General features: G+C 39.8%; 1 protein-coding gene across 1 annotated transcript in view; it reads right to left on the bottom strand.

Moving 5' to 3' along the window:
• Positions 1–21,551, bottom strand: part of LOC121955137 (1-phosphatidylinositol 4,5-bisphosphate phosphodiesterase beta-4-like) — a 128,344-nt gene that overhangs the window by 97,315 nt on the left and 9,478 nt on the right. Inside the window, 1 exon segment of the mRNA XM_042502959.1 lies at positions 6,434–6,500. The gene's annotated coding sequence lies outside the window, so the exon portion shown is untranslated.

Genomic DNA, 21,551 nt, shown 5'->3' with positions numbered 1-21,551 from the left:
GAGGGAATACTGAGGCCCCTCGGAGGGAACGCAAGGGAAGGAGGTGAGAGCAGGGTGAGGGCTATCCCCGGGTTATCGGCAATCCTAATCAGAGGTATTTAGAGCACTGCATGTTTGACTGTGAGTGTGTGTGTGTGTGTTTGTGTTTGTGTGTGAGTGTTTGAAAAGGCACTTAGTCAGGGAGTTCCCTGGATGTAATGAGGTAGAGGGGCCGGGCTGACGCATTAGCACACTTAACCCCCGAGCCTGCAGCTGGGACACAGCTCTGTGGTCGAAACCTCAGCGTTGTCTCAATTACAACTACTGTTATTAGCAATTAGAACTGTGACACAAGGAATAATAAATAAGTTATTTGGGAAAGAAAAAATACAAGATAGTGGGAAAAGCTTCAAATAGATATGAGAGGGTGTTAGTGTTTTTTTGTGTGGTGGGAAAAGGGCTTTACGTTGTTTTTAAGTAGCTTTGTATGGGGAAAAGGCATCAAACATCCATTTTCCACAAAAAATAGCACTTGTATGGGAGATTTTAAATAGTGGGAAAACCCATTAGAAATAGGCACTAAAGTGCTTTCCCACGAGTATTCGTCCTTGGGTGTGTTTTTTGGGTGGGTGTGTCAAAGTCAACGTCACATATGGGCCAGAAAACAGGGTTAGTAAACAGCAGAAAGCAGCATGGAGGCCAGTGAAAATGCTTCTTCTTATTAATATCTGTTTTTTTAATAAGGTATCTCAAACTTGGTGCGGACTAAATTTGAACAATGTTTGAGCTCTGCTTGGACAGAGACGGGGTATTTTTTTGGTGACCTGTCATTGTATCGTGCTGTAAAAGGGGCTGAAATTATTATTAACCTTTTATTATCATATTTTCATCACACCCTGCGATTGTCTGGTGACCCCTCTAGGGTTTACCTCGCCTCTTGCTGGGATAGGCTTCAGCCAGCCTTTTACGAGGACAAGCGGTTAGGTACAATGAACGAATACTTCCGTCAGTGCTGATTATAGCTGATTGGTGCTAGAGCTGATAAATACTGATGACTACTGCAAAGTCACTTGACACAGGAGTAAAGGCCAATTGTGGGTTTTCCTACTTAAGACAAAAGGAAAATATGAGAGGGTTTTTTTGTCCAGAGGGAAAGGGGCTTTACTTTGATTTTAAGTAGCTTTATATAGAGAAAAGGTTTTGAATACCCATTTTCCACCAGAATTAGCACATGTATGGGATAATTTTAACAGTGGGAAAGGTGTTTTTTTCTTGTATCACAGTCATCATCACATATGGGCTGGTAAAAAAACAGTAGTAAGCAGCATGGAGGCCAGTGAAAATGTTATGGTGTTACTTCTTTTTAATATCTGTTATTTATTAAGCCTCTCAAACTTGGTGCAGACTAAATTGTGAACAATGTTCGAGCTCTGTTTGGACAAAGGCAGAGGGTATTTTTGGCAGCTTGTCACTGCAGTGAATGCCATTCGTCACCTTTCGCACTAAAGACAAAAGCCAGATGTTAGCAGGTGTTTGTGGATTTTTTGTCCAGTGGGAAAGCAGCTTTTCAGTTATGTTTGAAGTAGCTTGGTATGGGAGGAGAAGGAGTCTAAATATTACTTGAAATCCTCAGTCTTTGCACACTGATGAATATGTGTAACTGAAGCCACCAAATGGAATATGGAAAAGATAATTTTTCATGAGGTGATGGTGAGGAGATGGTATCCGTGTCTGGTTAATAATAGAAACATCCCACCGGAAAACTGGTATTAGAAAGACTTAAAAGTCTACCTTATACTGTTGATTTTAAAAAAGTGTTTTGACATACCAGGGTTGAAATATCTTCTAAAAAAATTGACTGATGTGGTTGTGACTGACGGTTGTGCAGCCTGTGCAAACAGCAGTATAATTTCTACTCTGACAGACTGATTACTCCAAAATTAATCTCAACCGCTTCTGAACTAGACTCACCTTTCTTTTGTTTTAGCTCTCCTTTGATCAAAGCTCCTGCTTAGGAAGTAACACTGAATGTGTTGTTGTGTGAACAAAAGTATCAGTTAATTTGCACAAACTTTGATTAATCTTTTTACTATTTATAGAAGTATTTCACTGCTGGAAAGATGGCCTGTTTTTATGCAGCTGAAAGACACAAATACTTTTAAAAAGTGGTGCTATGTGAACAGAGAACAGGAGGAAAAAGGGCTGTTGCATTTGCTTTTACTCAAGCGGTACAAAACGTACAACTGGCAGGATGCACTGTGTTGCACCGGACCAATAAACACTCCTGCTGGTAGGTGACGGCAATCTTGTGTGACAGTTAACCCTTTCAACCCTGGACAAAATCAGTTTTCTTGTGCTGTATTTAGATGCCTTTCAGAAGCTTTTAGACCCTTTGAGACCTGAGCCGGTTGGTTTGATTTCTCTTTATAACATGGGAAAAAAAGGCAATGACTGACTTTTCAAGAAATGTCCCACAAATTGCAAGAAATTATGTTACAAGTTAATTGACTAAAAAAAGAGGGGATGATTATTAGAAAATTATCCAAAAATTTAAATTAAATTAAATTAAAATGTATAATCATAATAATATTATATTTAAAAATGTGTTACAGAAAAAAAACCTAAAACATATATGAAGTAATAAATGATATATATGAAATAAATACTTTTTATTTTCAGCACTTTTTTAGGCCATTTTCTTGTTTGTTTGTTTTTTTTAACTTTATTTTGTTTGCATATTTTCAGAAAAGGTTCTTGCAACTTTTACTATTTTTTTTTCTAATTTTTGATACATGTCTTGTTAAGTTGCTTGTTGTTTTCCCCTTTTTTTGAAAACAATCAAACCAATTTGCTCGGGTATTTCACAGGGTTTAAGAATAAGCTAAAACAGGTTTCTGAAAACATTTTAGGTGAGAAAAAGGCAACGCAGAAACAAAATCTTGGTTCATACTTTATCAGCACTGCTTAGTTTCACTGTTTGATCCGAGTTTGGGAGAGAGGGATGGCTCTCTATCCTTTGATCCACTTCTATACTCTGCGTCCGTGGTGGCGGACATAAAGAAATGCAGAGGTGCATTTGACAGATGTTTATCTCAGTGCATGTGAGATAAACCGGAAGATCAGGGTGCTGGGACAATGAAAGGAAGTTTACTTCATTTACAAAAACTACACATATTATTATGACATAAAACTGATTGAAAGTCTGCAAAATTAATACAGAGCAGTTTATATTAGCACTACATAACTGTCCTCCTAACAGAATCAGTTGATACAGAAGACGGCTACCCATGTTATAATACTCCCGGAGGCATGTGAGGACACGATGAGGATCTAACTCGAGGATTAGTCTAATCTTGGCATAAATGGATTGATGTTTCACTTGGAGGTGATGAAGGTAGGTGCAGCACAACCTGCAAAAGCTGGTTAATTTGAGCATTGAAGTTAGGTAACTGGCCCTTGCAGAGCAATGCCTGCAGAGTGGAAACACCAAATTATCCCAAAATTACTATGTTACATCACAGAAACAGTGCTGCACTGTGCTGTGTGTGTGACGGTCTCATTTAGACCAGATTAGGAGGTCGAAGGTTTGGTTTGCCCAGCTACACATACCCTGGCGAGGGCTCTCTGGGACCGGGTTTGCCCAAAAATGGTCAAAAATACTAAAGACACACACACCCACACACAACATATTCCAATTGACCTGTGTGAAATGATGAGAAGCCTCCGAAGTTCATTTGAAAAGGATTCAATTTTCCTCAGATAAAAGAAATCGGCTTGGGGTTTATTGTTTGTGCTGGTTACTGCACCTGAGGCGCTACCAAAAGGAGATTAAAATGTTCCAGATGAACGGATACTCAATGATACAAACTCCATCTCAGAGGAAAATTGTCACATCTGAAATGCCAGCCGAAGATGCAGCGTTACACTCATTCTCCTCACTGCTGGTCATCTCTGCGGGGGGACACGGGGGAACCCAGCAAAGGAAGAAGCACAAAAAATGAGCGATAAATAGAAGCTTGAGAGTCTGACACGAGGGGAACTGGGCAGGAGGACGACAGTGGGAGGGTGTAGAGTTTGCTCAGAAATATGGGGTTTCTCCAATTGCCCAAATAAGTACCTATTAAAGCAGAATTTGTGCCCAGCTGAGCTACCGAAGTCAGCCAGGAGAAAGGAGCTGTGGAAATAGAACATGTCCATATAGAGAAGGAGCTGTGCAGAGAGGGTGCAGGAAAGGAGCAGGAAGGGGGCAGGGGTTAAATGCTTCCCCAGAGTGTGTGCTTTCCACTGGCGTAAGCCCAGTGAAGAGTCCCCGAGTCCCGGCTGACTGACACAGCCTGAGGGCCCTACTGTGAGCATGATTGAGCACAGGCAGCTGAACTGTTGCCCGAGGAATTACAGCTTTTAAATCGGTTCCACATTCAAGTGCCATGTTTACAGATGTTTGAAAACACTAATGATGAGAGACTGGAGATTTCCTATCAGGCTTTGCAGCTTCAGTCAGTCTTTCCCAGCCGGCGAGGTTTTGACTCCTGGACTGACAGAGAAAAGAGAGACGACGGAGACAGAAAGAGGAAAACCTGTCTTGACAAACACCCCACAGATGTTGCTCCTCTCTGACACCACTGGTCTCCATAGCAACCTGCCGGCCAGTAATAGCCTCCAGCTCGCCTGGCTGCAGCGGCGTCATGAAGACGCACACACAAACACACACATGCATCATGCACACACACACACAAATCGGCAAATTTCAGCCTCTGAATGGGATCCCAGTGTGTATTTATAGAGACAGAGGGACTCACCAGCCCACCCAACCCAACCAGCGCCTTAGGCCTGACCAGAGAACACACATATCTAAACAGAGACCATTTTACCCTAACATTAAAAGCCTCAGACACACAAACACACAAACACACACACACACACACACACACAAACACTGCCACAAAAACAGGTCCACCAAGTCCCTCGATTCCAGTAAACAAGCCCTGTAATTGGTGATAACAGATCAACAGATTGCCGGGACTTTTACATTAGAGCTGGCTTGTGCTGTTGTTTTTCCAGGTACATGCAAAAAGCACTGGTGATTTGTTTGCTTAATATTAATGTGCACATTCGTTTAGACATGGAGAATTTATTCATAATTGATGACAACTCTTTCTACCTTTTGTGAGGCACCATCATGAGCACATAACATGGCTTCCTGTAACAAATGTTAGCGCATTCCCACATTAAAGAAGTATTTCACTGCTGGAAAGATGGCCTTGTAATAATTATAGGCTGTCTATGAAGTAGAAAGACTTAGCTTAGACCTAAAGCTTAAAGTATCCATTTAAGACTCTGCACAACATAGTTTTCATTCAGAAGTGAAACTTTTTGCCAACAGGTGTCTTTGAAGGTGCCAAACTAAGGTGCCAGAGTCCCGAAAACAGCATCAAAACAGAGATTTTTTATCAAAAAAAAGTGCCAGTGGAGGATCCTCCCAAAAGAGGTCCTAGATGAGCCCTATGTCCTAAAATCTCAAAACCGCCAGATATCCTAGACACATCCAAAATCCCAGAAATGTGCTAAAATCCCAGAATTACCCTAAAATCCTGAAAACATCCTAAAATCTTAGAAACATCAAAAAATCCCCGAAATGCCCTCAAACTCTAGAAACATCCTAAAATGCAACGCAAATGTGCTAAAGAATCTTAGAAACATGCTAAAATCTTAAAAACGGCCCAAAATCCGAGAAACTTACAAAATATTTTAAATGTCCTAAAATCCTTGAAACCTGCAAAAATCCCAAAAATGTCCTAAAATAATAGACAAGTCCTAAAGTCCTAGAAACAACCTAAAATCCTGGAAATGCCCTAAAATCCTAGAAGTGTGCTAAAATCCTTGAAATGTCCTAGAAACTTAGAAACATGCTAAAATCTTAAAAATGCCCCAAAATCCTAGAAATGCTCTAAAATCCTGAAAACTTGCTAAAATACTTTAAATGTCCTAAAATTCTTTAAAAAAACATGCTAAATTCTAGAAATGTACTAAAATCCTAAAAGTGTCCTAACATCCTATAAACTTGCAAAAAAATGTAAAAAGTGCCTAAAATAATAGACAAGACCTAAAATCCTAGAAACATCCTAAAGTCCTAGAAACATGTATGCTGCGACAGGCCTCCGAGCAAAGCAAGTTGAGTATTCCCGGTTAAGATTATTCATCTAGACGAGAAACACACAGATCCTCTCTGTCTCCTCAGCTGTATGTATAACGTGCACCTATCGTTTGCTGTAAACCCTGCCGCCTTCACACAATGCCTTTCCGTGTGCATCAACAGGAAATGATGCTCCAGTCTAGAAAGGTGACAGCAATTTGCAGTTCAGGCCCGGCAGTGAGCTGATGATTACGTAAAGGATTTGAAAACACTGAAAGCCTCTAAACTGTATATGTGGGAGGTGAATCTGAGTGCACTTACCAGGTGACAGACAGAGGGACAGAAAATTGAGGGGAGGGGAAACACTGGAGGACAGCACTGGACCACTCTGAAAAGGAGATTAACAGATGGGAGAAAGAAGAGAGAGAGGGGACGGAAAGTGGGGAATAAAAAAAAAGGACAAAAATGAATAAATTAGTGAAGTGTAATTTGCAGACATCCACTATGTGGCTGACTTCATTATTCAGCTTCATCTTGTACACTTACAGTAACATTACAGATGCTTGTAATGCCTTCCGGGGAGAGTCTGACACACAAACACGTCTCCGCACAAGCACGCTCAACACACACTGGGGTGTAATCACGCGCCCCCCTCCCCTCGCGCTCCTCATCCTATTTGGCTTGTGCAGAATTTTAATCATTCCTCTGGCTTCTGCTTAATAAACTTTTAATAGGAACCTGCTTCCCTTAAGAAAGGCTGCCGTCGTCAGAGAGATCGGTGGAAATGAGCTGGCAAATTAGACAAACGGCACCACCTCCGCATCTGCTGCGCTGTAGCTTCAGAGCGGAGGGTACAGTAAGTCACCGAGGATGACAAGAGTCTGCTAAAAGCCTCGAATGTAAATGTGAAGCACAGACTGGGTCAAGGGGACGCACAGAAAGACGGAGAGAAGGAGTGAAACAGGAACAAAACTATAGATGGAAAAGAGGATAATCCTCCACTTGACAAGCCAACTTATATCTTTACGTCCGCACCGAGAACAAGACAGACTCCTTAACATTTCCTGTACTTAGCGGCGACTGCGCTTCTGCTTGTGTCTCTCGTCACCTCATCACCACCGCTCCATCTTGCTGTGCCCAGCGCAGGAGAGGAACTGTGGTGGTAATGGTTTCTATACACAGACACTTTGCAAGATAAACTTTGCAAGACAAGCGTAGACACTGCAGCAGAGAGTTCAACAACTAAGCGAGGAAAAAGTTGCTGTTCTGCAGATTGTATTTATATCTGGGAAAATCTGAGGCTTCTTTTAATGTGGATTTTTCTAAACTAAGTGAAAATAATGTAACCTGTGACTGATCCCTTTGTTCCATCTTGCAGAAGGCTTATCACACATAAGGATATATCTTAAAGAATAGGAAACAGCAATGACCTACACTGACCTTTGTCATCCGAAATGTTTATATACGGACCATACGGCAGCAGTTACCCGATGACTTATCTTTGTCTGGCTTCAGTCTGATAACAAATACACTTATATTGTGAAAAAGAGGTAAATCAGTGAATATATATTTTTTAGTGTCACAGCGCCCACACAATGACTCATTCCATCATCGAGATTGTCTTGAAAAGCTGTAAGATTAAATTATTTTTTCCCTATTCAAGTTAGCAGAGTGCTAAAACACGATCTCTGGTGGGCTTCACGATGCAGAAGATCCAGGTAATTTTATGCCCAGTAAGTCAAACGTTTTTTTGCTTCGTGCACCAGTGAGCAGCTTTCGTTGAGATGACCGCCCCCCTGTCTCCAATGCATATTCAGATGCCTTAATATATTCATGGAGAAAATCTGACTAAAGATGGAAACAGAGTTATAATTCTGTCTGATATCAGGAAACCAAATGGTTGTATTCTTGTTTAAATATGATTTCAGTTTAATGTCAAGTCTTCTGTTGTTGAAAAGGACATTTCTGAAACCCAAACGCAGTGAAATGCATTTTGCACTCTATCCAACAATGCATGCAACGTAACAATGTTATCCTGGAAAACATTTGCCACTCTCATTTCCATTGTTTGGTCATTTAGACAGCCTTTCTGCCAATTATTTCCTGTGTGACCATTTCCTGGAGGATTTGTGTTTCCCAGAGGAACCATCTTTATAACTATCTGAGTCATGTCAACACTCAGAATACAAGAGAGTTCGAAGCATTGTCCTTTTGCAAAAAGACCAGAGTAGCACCAAGGTTATAGATATACTATGTTGAACACCAATGCTAAATGCTGAAAGGAAATTCAAACTATACAAAGGTGAGGTTCTTGATTATTACTCTACTACTACTACTGCTACTGCTAATAATAATAATATAATAAAAAAAAACACACATGATAGCAACCAGTCCCATCTCCATGTGAGGTGGAATTCGGTCCATTAGGCACTTGTTAGGATTTCCTTGAGGGTTTGAATAGATGGAGTGTTTGATGCTCTAACAATAGTGAAAATTGAAATAACGGTGCCTCTCTGTTGCTGTGAATCATTATTATGAAGGGCAGCAAGACACCTCATTAAAGTGTGGACATGAAATACATATTTCACAGAAAGTGATTCACTCCAGGAGGGAATTAAACAGAAAAAAATCAATTAGTAATCAGAAACTGATTAAAGGAGTCAATATTTCTGCAACGGATAATCTCACATTGATCAACTCAATATTGACCATCTGCCTTCTGTCTATCTGTCTCTCTCCTCTCCACGTGGATGGGCCTCTCCCACAGTGGCAGCTTATGCCGATCAGATATTCTACATGTCAAGTGGTCTCACGGGCCGAGAGCTGTTCACAGGCCTCTTCAGCCCGGGGAGAGGATCAGTGGGTGCGCTCTGCACCAAAAAAGGGAAGCCATGTCACATATACACAAACTGGAATTTATGTCCTGATGAGTGTTTTTGGTGAGAATCCAGAAAAAGATACATAGACAGCTACAGTAAGTGGAGAAGACACAGATAAATACACAATTTGTCTGACTTCTGTCTGTGGAAATGTTGCTACGGTGTTTATATGCACTAAATACAGCGTAATATAGGGCTGGGTGATATGGCTTTAAAATAACATGGCAATATTTTAAGGCTATATCATGACACACGATATATGTCTTGATATTTTTAAATATCTTTTAAACTAATGCTAACTACTAAAATACAAAATTATTGAATGACCTGCAGTCATAAAGTTAAATAAAATAGATGCTGTCATATAATAAAGTTGAATAAATCACTGTAACAAAAAAAATTAAAATATGGTTATAAGGAGGTTAAATAAAGTACGTTTAAAATGAAATTTTAAAAATTATTGTAATTAAATAAACCAAAGCAAGAACCATGGTACTTTTATTTTGAAGGCCAGAAGAGTCGAAGCTTTGTTGTGGACTCGAAGCTTCAGGTCAACAGTTGGATGTTAGCGTTAGCAGACAGTTAAAGAGATACCACAGCGTCTTTAACCGTGAGGATTCATTCACTGTCAGTGAGCAACAACCGAACACACATCACAAAATGTGACTTAAATAGTCACAGTCGGAGCTCTACAAACACAATGCCTCACATGCTCACACTGCCACTCATTAAGTTATAATGTTACCGCTGCGCCGTTAAACGTGATGATTTGTTCAATGCAAGATGGAATCAAACTAACAGCTCTCCAGTTCATATATTACTAATAATAGTCAGGGTCTGGAGCTCTGCAAAAGCCCTGCTTTGTGTGTGTGTCTGTGGGAAGCAGAGAGCCGTAGAGAGAGCGAGAGAATCAAAACACCAGTGGCTTTTAAAAACAGCGCGACAATTTATACTCGTGTTTGTGATATATTCATTTCATATATCGCATGAAGAACAAGCCAAAGTACCTTGAGCATATTCCATAAATCTTCTTCACCTAGTGTAATGTGTTGTTATCAGTTGGTAATGCTAGCAATAGTTTTCTTGGCTTAAACTGGCATTGCTGACAATATCTCAGTTTCTCGACTTGTACTGGTCATTCTCACCTCGGACCTTCAACTCCCAAGATAAACGCCTCCACTATTAATATACACGTGACTGCGACTGCCACTTACACAAACTGTAATATCTGCATGTAACATCATAAATTGCATTTATTAATTTTATTTCTACTACTTTTGTTATAACTTGTGTTATTGTTACCATTATTGCGGTGCATTTCTCCCCCTCTCTTCCCTCTTGCTCTCTTTCCTACATGTCATTTTGTAATTTACTGTAATTTATTTGTTTTTTACGACATCTATTACACATCTGTCCGTCCTGGAGGAGGGATCCCTCCACAGTCGCTCCTCCTGAGGTTTCTACCATTATTTTTTCCCCATTATAGATTTCTTTTTGGGGGGGGCTTACTTAGTTGATGTGAGGGTCTCAGGACAGAGAGACGTCATACGCTGTAAAGCCCTCTGAGGCAAACTGTGATTTGTGATAATGGGCTTTAGAAATAAAATTGACTGGACTATTGATCGATTTCTAAAAATAAGCCTTGTCCCCTTCAAACCCAAAAGAACTAGACCAGCAAACACAAGCGCAAAAAGCCATGGAAACTCCCAGCAAGCACCATCATTACCAGTATATAGACTGAAGATGGATACACAATATCACACAAAGGAAGGATGTACTTTGCTACCTGATTGCCTCTCTCTCTCTGCTCTTCCTGTGTGTGTATTTTTAGAGCGTGTTATTCTGAGTAACATCCAGCGGTGCAGTAATAAGACCTTTGATTAGGGCAACAGGTAAGAGGCTGGTAATCTCACCCCCGCCTGCCAGATTTAACTGGTGTAAACAGTGGCAGCTCCAGCATCATCACTCAACCAATGACAGCTCTACAGGGGGGAAACCCACAGCGCTGCTGATTAAAAGGACAGTGCTGTTAACAACCACACACACTCCCACAGGTATCACAGGAGGGGATATGGCAGGGGAAGTGACACTATACATGTCACCTGGAATAGCCTCACCTTAAAATAACGCACACATGCAAACTTTCCCACACATTTAGGAAAAAATGACATTAATTGTAAAAATAAACACGTGCTTTCCTGTCATATATACAAAGTAAATAACCACATTGACTGGAAAGGTGATTAGGATTTCTACAGCTTATGGGAAGCTAGATTGGTTACCGAAATTGAACAAGGACAATTTTATTTTGCCAAGATTTTTATTGTAACAAAAATACGATTTTTTGTCCAGTGAAGAAATTAGATTATTTACGTCCAATACTGGAAAAATAACTATTTTTAGGGCAGAGCACAGAGAAGACAATGAGCATATTATATTTACATAAAGGTATCTTTATAGTTTACTGAAAGAAGTGGGAAATATCTGGCATTTCTGGCCCATTTTCTAGACGATTACGTGTTTTTCATCCTACATGTGAGATCCACTGCTTGGATTCCCATCATGACGAGTCTAAGAAAAGTATTTTATCAATTGTTTAACAAAAAAAAAAAAGGTAGCAATAACTTTGAGATTTTACGATGCAACGTCAGAATAAAGGTGAATAAAATCCACTTCCCATGTCTCACAACTCCGGCCTCATTTTTAGATCAATGAAGTCGACGCTTTTTAAAACTTTTTAAGGATCTGTGCCGGAAACCCTGGTGACAGCGCTCAAAATGTCTGTTATAAACCAGCTTAGACCTAAGCGGGCAGATTAAGAGCTAAAAGCATATGTCCCCGCCTCAGGAAATCGACCCAACCTGTACCCTGACATGCAGCTCTCTGTGGGGCTCACTGTCGGCTGCTTGGCTGCCGCGAACGGCACCTGTCAGGGTACTGAGAGGATAACGCTCATGTCAGCTGTCTTCCTCCTTTATATTGCTCTTTTGAGAGTCGCAGTGAAGGGGACGCTGACTCTCTGACCGAAAGAGCACTCTGAGAAAACCCCGCCTCCTGTTTACGGTGCAGCTGTGTCCCACAGGGCGGCGGGGTTCCTGAGAGGGTCCGTGTCGGGTCACCAGACTGGAAAGTACTGATTCTGTGGCCAGATAACTGAAGCAGTAAGACCCCAAACAGGGAGGTTAATTCCAACACTGTATCTTTATTTCAGCGTATGAGTCTGTCAGATGGAAAAAAGACAAACAGGAACACGAAACTGTCGTACGTTTACATGCAAAGTCGGGAAACAGGTTTAGCTCGATTAGACCATTTAACTCTTAGGGACTGTTTGGCGCACATTACACTTTTAATTTTTCATTTTTTAAAATATTTTTGGCTGTGTTCATGCATACGGCAAACATTTTGGCAAGATTGTGTATTTTTGTTTGATCTTGGAGTTTCCAGATCAGTTCCTACATTAAATCTAAAATACACTGCGGAAACTAAATTGTTACATTCATACTGTTAAGTGCAAAAACAAATTGACACTGAAACCCACAAAAATGACATTTTTGATCCTGCAGCCATCAAAGCATAAAAACGTACATTGTATTATTTCTGAGCGTCATATTTATTTTTTATCACCTAAAGAAAATGTAAAAAATGTTTCAAAAAAGTGAATAAATGAATTCCCAAAAACATCTAGCTATTCTTTTAAAACTTCTTCAAAAGAGTTGAAATTCCTTTCTGCCTGTCTCGGTTTTCAGATTCTGTATCTGTCCTCAGCTTCCCTCTGTTGTGGTGTGGGTTATCAGCTTGGTTTCCAAACCAATTTTGTTTACTTGGCATGACATGAGTGAAATAAATAAATATATTGCGGGCCACTGCTTTTGTACAAATATTGCATAATCTGCAGCTGCTGTTCCTATTATCTGCAGAGAACTGCTGACATTTATGAAGGCTATTAACATTTTGCAACATTTAGCTGTGTATCAAATATTCTTACTCAGCATAAGGAACCGTGAATTTATCCTAAATGCATCAGATGTGGAATTCCTTAAAAAAAATGACGAACTTATTTTGATGATATCGGCATTTTCTGTAGTGTTTTCTTCTGAAATGTGGCTTGTGGAGAAAAAGAAGAATGCGCTTTATGAATTACCTAAATGTTTTTTGCCATTTTTTACAATAAAAAGTGCATTTTTTTAATATAAAGATACATCAGAGACAACACGCCAGCCAAAAGACAAGCACTGCATTGACTGGACTCACATGACTCTCTTAATGTCTCTTCTGTAAAATGTGGGTGAAATGGAAATGGGAGGTAAAGACAAAAGGAGAGGAGTCCTGAGAGAAGCAGAGAACACGAGGAGAGAAAGGCAGTCCGACAGAGAGAGAGAGCTGCACACGAACCAAAACATCTCACATACACTTTGACTTTTCAATTTTTTCTTTTCTCTGTGATGCTGTCAGGAGGCAGCTCCCCGAGGGGCCGAAGAGAGAGGCAGCCAGAGAGAATAAAACCCAGGCAGAGAGAAAAGGTGAGAGGGAAAGTCTTTCTACTTAGTGAGTCAGAGAGAGAGCACAGAGAGAGAACATCACTCTTTTTGCCTCGGAGAATGACGGACCGCTGTCTTTAAGAAGGACAAAATAAGGCCGCACACACTGGGAGAGCACTTCTCCCACTCAAACAATGAGCTGGCTAATTAGAGGATTACATTAGCAGCAGAGATGGAGTCCAGGATCCAGCACAGTCACAAGGACATGTTCTTTACTACCAACGACAGGAAACCATTCAACCTCAGCTAATTATGATAGCTATTATACAGCCTTTCTGTGCATGTATGACACGGAGCATTGCACACATGAAGTCTCTGCAAAACACAGAAGTGCTTCAGTGTCATTCTCATGCAATATGTAAAATCTTTCATGTCGGCTTTCAAACTTAAGTCTTCAGTTGTTACATCAACATCCCATTATGACTTTACTCAAACAGGACAATAACATCACAGATGGGGCTGGGATTCACACACCATATCTGGCATCTGGTGCATCAGAGGCATCGCCCCGCTACAAAACAGCAGTGAGTTGGATAATAATATCTAATAAAGACACGTGTTTTGTGTTCTCTAGTGCCAGACACAAATATTCAACTCTGTTTTTAGATATTTGTTTGTTTGGTAGGTATTCAATTTTCAATATTACAATCAGAATATCGAGCTGTTTGGTTGGTTTTTTTTGAGAAATGACACTAAAGAAATTATAAATAAATATGAATCAACACTGACCGTAACATAATAAATTTGTATTTATTTTTTGATGTATTCTTTTTAAAATGGGTAAAATTTTTGGGCGCCCAGTAGCTCAGTTGTACAGATTTTACGGCTAATTCCGACCTCGGTGCTTTGCTGTACGTCATCCTCTCTGTCCCCCTTTCACGCTTAAGTTGTACTGTCAAATGGTGGCAAAAAAGCCCGAAAATATCATTAAAAAAAGGGTCAAATCTTATTTCTATCCATCTACTTTGGCAGCGCTTTTTAAACATTACAATGGCAACAATAAAAATCATTTGCGCTCACTGTTAAACGGTGGATCACCTCGTCCTCGGCTCGGACAGAAAGGAGCTCTCGGGCCTCATTGTTTTCTTCTGTTTCGAATTAGCTGCAAACTGCAATCGACTACTTTTTAAATCTCCGTTGAGGGTTGCATGTACAACACGCCATCAAAACACCACACCCATCCTGCCCATAATCCCTTTCTGCCTGCTGTCCCACTGTTTCGGTGCTGTTTGCATTTATCTTTGCCATCTAAACGGAGAGAAAACTCCATCTCCATTCTACGATGGCACCTTTTATATACAACAGCGACGTGGCATAATGCCGCAATATTCCCACTTTCAAAAGGGTTTATGAGACCTGAATCGGGCACGGACACAATACATATTAGAAGTGCTTGAAAGGGTTTGATTTCAGGATTATTAAAGTGCAGCTCACAAAAACTGCGCATAATATCTGATATATAAATAGCAGGGCTGTCCGTGTTATCCTACTGGATGTTCATTTGATAACAGGATGGCTGCATGATTAGGGCTTTCATTATAATCCCTATTATTTTTTGCAAATACTGTACTGTGATCATCATTGTCTCCAAGAACAAAACAAACTTCTCCTTTTGCATCCTGCAGTGTGATTCATTATCATGCTGGAAAACAACCAGTATTCAGCCCAGTCTCAGATAATGAAATGAGACAAACTCTTACAAACTCATTACAAGGAGCTGGGCATGCAATGTGTTTGAATTATGTGCTGGCATCACAAAACAACACCAATGCAAAGTCACTGAGAATGTCTTTTGTTGTGGTGGACACAGATAAAGTACAAAAAGGGAGAAAGTTTTCAGAGGGCGGGAGGGAGGGGTCAAACAAATATGGACTTTCAACCAGGAGACTGCTGTTTGTGTCACAAGATATTAATGTGACTTTATGGGCTTTATCTCCTCAGGAAAGGGACTAAATAATGCTCCAAAGCTAGGCTAGATTTTGGCAATGGAAAATCAGCATGATGATTTCACAGGGGTCCCTTGACCTCTGACCTCAAGAAGTAAAAATTCAAATGGGTTCTGTGGTTACCAAAAAGCCTTTACAGACTCATCTCAAGCTAGTCCCATGCATTTTTTTTTCTTGCTAATCGAGACAATCTGGTAAGAATGACTTTACCCTGTCAATATATAATGTTTTGTAATGCAAAATAATTGAATTAAAAATGCAGTTAATTACAATTAACTTTTGAAATCTTACGATCTTATGTGCTGTAATTGTCATTTGGCGTCATTTAGGGTGAAAAAATGTCCCCCGGCATTTGCCAAAGTAAGATTTACATCACTCCTCTTCTGCTGTGCTTTGATTGTGACTCTTCTCTAAACTTTACATTATTTCCACAGTTTGTTATGATAGCCATCTAATGGAATTATGTCCTAAGCCCCGAGGTTTGTTTAAATGATATGCGAGAAGTGTCTGATGAAAAATGGCTGGGGGCTTTTGACAAATATCTGGCACTGGTCGGAAATCCATGTGAGGGAACTGTTTATCTTTGATACCGTGTGTTTATACTCGGGCCTAAAATTTGTTTTTTTCCCTGAGTTTTAAAGTTCAGGGTGCATTTCTAATATTCTATGAGTTGTAAACTCCTAAGAACGCGCTCACAAAAGACCCCATTAAAATCCACTTTGCCTTTCAAAACATAAGACATAAATAAGACCCGTATTAAATACTTCATGGTGTTCCACTCGGGGATATCTGCATAAAACCAGGCATTCCCCCGCAGCCATTAGATTATGCAAGTCAATAACGAAATAGAGACAATTGCACCGCGCTGTGTTTTCTGCATTTCAACTTAGCTGAGCAGGATAAGTGATAAGCTCAGCAGCTAAATGTTACATAATTGCTTGGACTTGTTATCTGGTACAGTAGTGGGCTGATTTAAGATGCTCCTCTGGCACGTATTGTACACACACACACACACACACACACACACACACACACACACACACACACACACATCTCTCTCTCTCAGACAGACAAGAGCAGTGCTGTTAAAAAAAGAGGAAGAAGCAACATTCCTGCTGTTTATCGAGTCATCTGATCTGGCTCAGCGAGTCATGTGTTGGGACCGTGTTAGAGGCTCGGCAGCATGCTTTAGGCTAACACTAGCCTAATGTATTCTGCTAGGTTTTCAGTTATTATTCCTTCACACTGCTCTCCGCCTTAATGTGAACAAACTGTGTCTCCTCTGAAACACACAAATGCTGCAGTTCTTTCAGGAAAACGCTGGCGACTGAAGAGGTTACTTTAAACCTCTTTGCATTTGTAGCTAACTGGTTTTATGTTGCTGTGAAAATGCTTTGATATGTGTCCAGTGGTGCCCCTAAAGGAGGGTCAGGGGAGGCCATGGCCACCCTGAATCTGCTGACTCTGACTGGAGAAAAAGATTTTATGGCTGATATTACCGTCTTACTTTGCTGTGGTGCACTCATAGAGATAGAAAAAGGGACATTAAACGGTTTGTAGTGGTGACAAGTACAAGGAAAAAACTGCAAAGGCGACAACATATCACCGGGGTCGTAAAGTGTGTCATAGTCACTAATTTAAGGACTTCGTTTTGTCTTATTCTGGCCCTTATTTTTCTTATTAAACATAAAAATACAACCTCAACCAATCCAAGTTTTCTCTCTTTCACAGAGCTAAGACGAACCTTTAACTCGTCAACAAATACACTTCATTCAAGCCCGACAAAAACAAAATAAACTCACTAAAACCGTCTTAGTTAATCTTGTTAGTCATCCAGTTAGTTCGTCCGCTGTTCCAACAAACACCAACTCTGGTTTGAGCAACAGGCAATGAGCAACAAAGGAAGGAATTACCCACAAATTCGCAAAAAAAAAGTGAAAGGTACGAGAAAATGTCTTGAAAATTAATAAAAAATAATTTAAAAAACAACATTAAGGAAATAACCTGGAAAAACTGCTTAAAAATTATAATAATTTTGTCACATAATTTAAAATATGTTATTATGATCATTATAAATATCGCTCTTTTCTTGCTTTTTTATTTTTTCCCAAAGACATTTTTACCTATCTTTTTAAAATTCTAAAACGACTAATTTCTTGCAATTTGTGGAACATTTTTTACCAAATTGCTCAACCCCCCCCCCATGTTTCTGAAAGAAATCACACCAATTTGCTCAGGATTCAAAGGTTAAGCACTTGTGAGAGGCGTCTGAAAGCAGCATCACGTCAAAGTGATGTCGCACCATGTTTCAAAGAGTTAAGTGTCTTTAAAGGTGTCTTAATTACTCCCCTGAAATATTGACAGTGTGATAAATGCACTAATTATTTTGCTGACTTGAATGATCCTCATCAGTGTATTGTGAAGCCCTTTTCTCTCTATTATTGGGCTGCTGGGTAATAATAGCTATCCAGGAGAGGATGGTACAAAATCAAGTTTTGCATTCTGGAGCAGAGGTCGACAGTTTAATTGGAAGTGCAAATTGCGTTCACATGTATCCCCATAGTGCATTGAGCCACGGGTAAAGTGAATGTGCACACTGTGAGCGTGCATTTAAAAGGAAAAGAGGGGGAGGGAAGAACCGAAGAGTGTAGGGGTGGCTAATAGCTCTTTTATTCAGTTGCAATGTATTTTTAGAGCCACACGTGTAGCAGAGCTACAATTATCATCACTGAAGTGTTGGTTTTACTCTATGAAGCCTCTTTCACACAAACCAGGACGCTCCCGTCGCCTGCTGCTGAATCAGTAAAGCTAATGCTGCCAATTTTTTGTTAAGAAACAGTAAATATTGACTCGATGACGGCAGATCCCATCTGTTGGTGTGGAAGTAAGCAGCGGCTCCCTGTCTTTCTGTCTGCTCTGCTTTTCTCTCTCTCTGCTGCTGGCTCAGAGTCTGCAGAGAATACCCCTGTCATTATCTTCACCCTGCAGCCACACTTACCCTTGCAGTGAAGACACACACTCTCATCATTGATCTATCTCTTTCGTTAAGCAGCAGTCTCTGTGCTCGCATTTTAAATCTACAACATCTGGACCACTAAAGGTTGAGGTTTTTGATCATTTGTGTTGTATTTGAAGCTGAGATTGAGTTTATCAGCGCAGGGAGCAGAGGGCGATGCTGGGGTTTACTGAGCCCTTAAAAAACGTCTCAGGCCAGCAGCAGAACTGAGCGTCCATGATAATAAAGACATTCACGTCACCGTAAGTGACCTTGTCAGCCTTTTTAAGATAAGGTACAACCAGGTTCTTCCACTGCATAACATTAGCCTAAACAAAGACTAAATCAAGTCTACTGCAGTTACTGTGGCTTAAAGGCATAGTTGGGTTTTTTTAAATTGGGGTTGTATGAGGTACTTTTTCAGTCAGTGTTACCTACAGTAGATGATGGTCGGCACGCCCCCAGTTTGGAGAAAAACACTCGAGTTCAGCCATCGAAACTATGAGATTTACTGCTGTTGACGGGGGCAGCTACAAAACTGTTCATTTAAGCCGCGTGAAAAAAAAAATCAGTTTGACCTTCTGATCGTCATCACTTTTCCTGCATTCAGACGTCTTTCACAAGAACTTAAAGTTTTGACCCCAAAGCGCATTGGTTTGATTTATTTCAAAAACATTGGAGAAAAAGGCAATTGGCAACTTGGTTTCTAAGTTTTCACAAGAAATTAGTGGATTTAGAAAAAATGTCTAGGGATAAAAAGAAAATATTCTAGATTTTGTTACAGAAAATTATTAGAATTTTATACACCTTTTTTGGGTAACTTCCCTGTTGTTTGTTTTACTCTGTTGTTATTTTTCCTTTTTTTTTTACTAATTCTAATTCTTGTTAATTTCTTAAAGAAATTAAGCCAATATACTTTGGTTCCAAAGGGTTAAAGAGGAGATGAAACACTGAACAATGCAGACAGACATTTCAACTTTTCACCACAACTAGTGAGACAGTACTTGATAAGTGAATTTCAGAAATATTCAATCAGAAATGTTAAAATGATTCCAGACCTTTAAGCTTTTAAATCACAAAACAAGCTACATCAGCACCTTTAGATAAAACTGCTTTTAGAGGGGCGATTTTCTCTACTGGATTGCACACAAAGATGCTGTAAAAATGACACCTCCTTCTCCCTTAATGCAATCTGCCACATCCACATTTTCAATAAAATATGTCAAGGTCTGAAAGTGCAGCAGAGGGTGGGCAGCGTTTCGGGGTGCTGGATCCATGCAAACACTCACAAACTGATGTGTGTATGTTGACTCTGCTGCCTGTACAAATACTGTTGATGCATCACTGCTGCTGCGGCACCGTTGAATCTAACACAGGATGAGCCTGATGTTCTTTATTATTATGCCTTTTTTTATATGAGAGAACACGGAGCCCAATAATATTTGTCATTACACACAAAGGCGTGCCAATTTACCATAGGAAAGCTCTTACATAAAAACACTATCAAACACTATGATAAACACTCTTATTGCACAAAAGAATTTCTATTAAATCTATAAAATGTATCACATCTGTTACGAGTTATGTTCTGTGAGACAGACAGGAGACCACCTTAACAGGAGAAAAAAGCAGTTTCCCTGTTGCATCAAATACATGTTGAAATAAACCGAACCATGACCACAAAACTGAGAAACATGAAGCGCGCTGCGAGTCATTTCATCCCTCATTGACTACAAAGAGGGGAACTCTGTTTCTGTCTGTCATATCTTCACTAACATGAAGCCATATTAGGAGAAAATGGAAAATCAGCAAGCGAGTGTTACCGTGATTGCTTCTTCTTGTACTGAATTTGTCCTGAGCCTGAAACGACTAGAGCAGGCCTGTTCGACTGCTGATCAAGCCAGACAGTCTACCAATTAGTTCTGTTTACTAAAAGATAAAATTTAAAACCTCAAGAAGAAAAAAAACTGCAAATAACAGACATTTTTTAAAGCCAAATCACACCATTTATCATTGCCAGAAACTATTAAAACAGAAATTATTGTCGGATTTTCAGATTTCTGACAGTCTCTTGAACAGTTGCATCAGGAATCAGAAGCAAATCTAAGATCAACACAGAAATATTTCATCAAAATAAACTGCCTCATTTAAAATGTTGCCAAAAAATAAACAACAGTAACAAGATCCTATTAAAAAAATAATAATTGCACTCCTAAGTGCAACTAGGTAGCTATGAATGACTCAGCAGAGACCAACAGTCACAAAAAATACTGAAACTTTTCTCAGAGCAGAGAGGAGAGAGAGGCTGTAAGATTGTAAAAGTGTAAACAGTAAATGTAAAGTGCAGCAAAATAAAGGTTTTGAAAATATGGTGGCACGTGGTATCAAGTGGACATAATGAGAATAATAGTTCAGGTAAATGTTCGGCCCCTGGGCCCTTAGCTCTCTGAAAATGTGGCCCCCTGAACAGTATATCGTTGAATAACTGCGCTCTAGAGGATTTCGGGCCAAATTAAATCGTGTTATGCTAAGAGCTTCTGATCAAAGGCTCGGTTGGGACCAATGACCTGTTAATGTGGAAAGCCAATTATACACATTTAATATTTACAAACTGATGTGTGTTCAAGTCTGATGGTATGTGGGAGTGCCAAAAATAAGCAAAAATAAATAAGCTTGCAGTGAGAGGAAAAATATGTTGGTGGGGAATACCTTGAATGTTCTTGAATTAATTTCAATTAAAGGCATAGCTACAACTGGATTTTTCCAAAAGAGCTGTTCAGATATTCATGTCTTCTCTCAGCACATATCACTGCACAGTGAAGGGAATTTGAAATTTAATACAAAAAGTATCAGCTCCAGATATATCGCGGAAGTAGCCACAAAATAAAAAGGGCTGTGATATTTCAAAAGTCAGAAGGGTAATCTCGGCATATTTATGACCTGAGAGATGAACCAGAGTATGAAATCTGTCTGCACACTATGTGTTTAAAAAAACCCATGAGCCTCATTTTTCTATTGCACTGATGCTTTACTGTTACTGTGTAGCCAACTTTAAAATATGTAAGTTGGTCTCTTGTAGGA

This window comes from Plectropomus leopardus, chromosome 16, assembly GCF_008729295.1.
Source record: "Plectropomus leopardus isolate mb chromosome 16, YSFRI_Pleo_2.0, whole genome shotgun sequence".
NCBI classification, from domain to species: domain Eukaryota; kingdom Metazoa; phylum Chordata; class Actinopteri; order Perciformes; family Serranidae; genus Plectropomus; species Plectropomus leopardus.
This window is presented reverse-complemented; position numbering and strand designations above follow the sequence as displayed.